Raw genomic sequence first — 3108 nt, 5'->3', positions numbered from 1 at the left:
CCAGGCAGGTCTCAAACCTGCGGGCTCAGGCAATCCACTCACCTCAGCCTCCCAAAGCGCAGGACTACAGGCTGAGCCACTGAGCCCGGCTATGATATTTTCTCTTGAAAATGGCTCTTGCTTTCCTGTTTGTTTGTATTTTGAGTAAGTTTCCATCGTTTCTCGGATTTTTTTTTTTTTTTTTTGAGTTGCAGTCTCACTCGGTCAGCCAGACTGTAGTGCAGTGGCCGCTCCCGGTCACCGCAGCCTCGCCTGCTGGGCTCCGACGATCCTTCCGCCTCAGCCTTCCGAGTAGCCAGAATTACAGACATGTGCTACCACGCCCGGCTGATTTTTTGATTTATTGTAGAGATGAGGTCTCGCTGCCCAGGTGGGTCTCGAACCCGCGGGCTCAGGCAATCCACTCACCTCAGCCTCCCAAAGGCGCGGGATTACAGTTTCTCGGATATTGAAGTATAGGAATAAGATGTTGTGGAAACTCTGGGTTCTGTTATATAACTCCAAAGAGTATTGGATTTACTGTTTCAGCAGCTAAGTTGGAATTCTTTTTTTGTTTGTTCGTTTGTTTGTTTTGGTTTTTTTGAGTCAGAGTCTCACTTTGTTACCCAGGCTAGAGTGCAGTGGCATGCTCATGGCCACCACAGCCTCGACCTGCTGGGATCTGGCGATCTTTCCACCTCAGTCTTCCAAGTAGCTGGAACTACAGGCCTGTGCCACCATGCCTGGCTAATTTTTGATTTATTGTAGAGATGAGGTTTTGCCAAGTTGCCCAGGCTGGTCTCGAACCCGTGGGCTCAGGCAGTCCTCTCACCTCGGCCTTCCAAAGTACTAGGATTATAGGCCTGAGGCACCGTGCCCAGTCCTGTTTGTTTGTTTGTTTGTTTGTTTGTTTGTTTGTTTTTTGAGTCAGTGTTTCACTCTGATGCCCAGGCTAGAGTGCAGTGGCATGCTCATAGCCACTGCAGCCTGGACCTGCTGGGTTCAGGAGATCCTTCCGCCTCAGCCTCCCAAGTAGCTGGAACTACAGACACATGCCACCATGCCTGGCTAATTTTTGTGATTTATTGCAGAGACTAGGTCTCGCCAAGTTGCCCAGGATGGTCTTGAACCTGTGGGCTCAGGCAGTCCTTTTGCCTCCACCTCCCAAAATGCTGGGATTATAGGTGTAAGCCACCACTCCCTCAGAATTCTTTTTTTTTTTTTTTTTTAGTAGGAGTCTCACTCTGCCACCAGGCTGGAGTGCAGTAGCGCACTCTCGGCCACCATAGCTTCGACCTCCTGGGTTCCAGTGATCCTTCCGCCTCAGCCTTCTAAGTAGCTAGAACTACAGGCATGCGCCATCACACCCAGCTAATTTTATTTATTGTAAGACGAGGTCCTGCCAAGTTGCCCGGGTGGGTCTCGAACCCGTGGGCTCAGGCAATCCACTCACCTCAGCCTCCCAAAGTGCTGGGATTACAGGCTGAGCCACCGAGCCCAGCCTGGAATTCATTTTAAAATCTTGTGCTGCACTGCGTGGTTCATGTGCCAGCAGGGGACTCAGACAGAGTTGACACACAGGATTTGGGGCCCCTCTTTGGCTCTTCTGGGATTTCCTCTCTCACTTTCCAGCTATAGTCACCCTGGACTCTGTCCCATAGCTCTTTTTTTTTTTTTAAGTTTTCAAGCAAGGTTTATTTAGAAAACAAATTAGAGAGACAAAGCAAGAGAGGAGATTCACCTCCCCAAGGTAGGAGAGGGGGCCGAAGCTAAGAAGACATGGTGGTCATTACTCAAAGAGACATGTGGAGACAGCAGAGTTTAAGAAAGCAATGGCCTGTCCTGTTGTTCTTCAAGCACAACTGCACCGGACCCTCAAGCCACAAGCTTACAGGTCATTCGGCCGGACATGGTGGCTCAAGTCTGTAATCCCAGAACTTTGGGAGGCCAAGGGAAGAGGATTGCCTGAGTCCAGGGGTTCGAGACCAGCCTGGGCAACTTGGTGAGACTTCGTCTCTATAATAAATCAACAAACGATTAGTCAGGCGTGGTGCCATGCGCCTTTAGTTCCAGCTACTTGGAAGGCTGAGGCAGAAGGATAGGCTGAGCCCAGCAGGTCGAGGCTGCGGTGGCCATGAGAATGCCACTGCACTCTAACCTGGGCAGCAGAGTAGACTCCAACTTAAAAAAACAAAAAACAAGACAGGCTCGGTGGCTCAGCCTGTAATCCTGTGCTTTGGGAGGTTGAGGTAAGTGGATTGCCTGAGCCCGTGGGTTTGAGACCTGCCTGGACAACTCGGCGAGACCTCATTTCTACAGTAAATAACAGTCTCTTCTTCCAAGTGGTAACTCTCTCCAGAATCTGCCTTGTGCCTTTAGGTCATTGTTTGTATCTTGTCCAGCCAGAGTATGTAGTTGTCATCTGTGACAGGGTCGGCCCTTTAGCACCGTTCCAGAGTGGAATGTCACATCTGCTGATTTCTCGGAACCCAGTGGAGACAGGGTCTCATTCTGTCGCCCAGCACAGAATGGAGTGCAGTGGCACAATCATAGCTCACTGTAACCTCCATCTCCTGGGCTTAAGTGATCCTCCCACCTTAGCCTCCTGAGTAGCTGGGACTACAGGTGTGAACCACTATGCTTGGCTTATTTATTTATTTTTATGTATTGTATTATTATTATTTTTAAAAATAGAAACAGGGTCTCACTATGTTGCCCAGGCTGGTCTCGAACCCCTGGCCTCAAGTGATCCTCCTACCTTGGCCTCCTAAAGTGCTGGGATTATAGGCAAAAGCCACCATGCTTGACCCCTTGTTTTCTTTTTTAAGCTCACAACTACACTCAGGAATTTTTTTTTTTCTGCACTTCTCACTGTCTCTCTTTTTAGCCATCTGCTTATTCATTCAACAAATATTCATTGAGGCCAGTCCAGGGCGAGAGCCCTTCCTGGGTGCCGGGAATGTTAAAACAGGAGAGGCAGCCATGCTTCTGACCGCCTGCCCTGATGGAGCTCATGTCTCAGGAGAGAAAGATGAGGTTTCTTCTTGGCTGGGCCAGGCCTGGGCTCTCGTCTTCCTCTCCCATCTGACCGGGGCTATCTCTTCCTGTTTTTTTTTTTTTTTTTTTTTT

General features: G+C 49.4%; 1 protein-coding gene across 1 annotated transcript in view; it reads left to right on the top strand.

Moving 5' to 3' along the window:
* ECH1 (enoyl-CoA hydratase 1) overlaps positions 1–3108 on the top strand; it is a 12321-nt gene that overhangs the window by 3600 nt on the left and 5613 nt on the right. The gene's annotated exons all lie outside the window — the stretch shown is intronic.

Source organism: Carlito syrichta, unplaced genomic scaffold (genome assembly GCF_000164805.1).
Source record: "Carlito syrichta isolate Samal-C Ts95f unplaced genomic scaffold, Tarsius_syrichta-2.0.1 Scaffold316424, whole genome shotgun sequence".
Lineage (NCBI taxonomy): Eukaryota > Metazoa > Chordata > Mammalia > Primates > Tarsiidae > Carlito > Carlito syrichta.
This window is presented reverse-complemented; position numbering and strand designations above follow the sequence as displayed.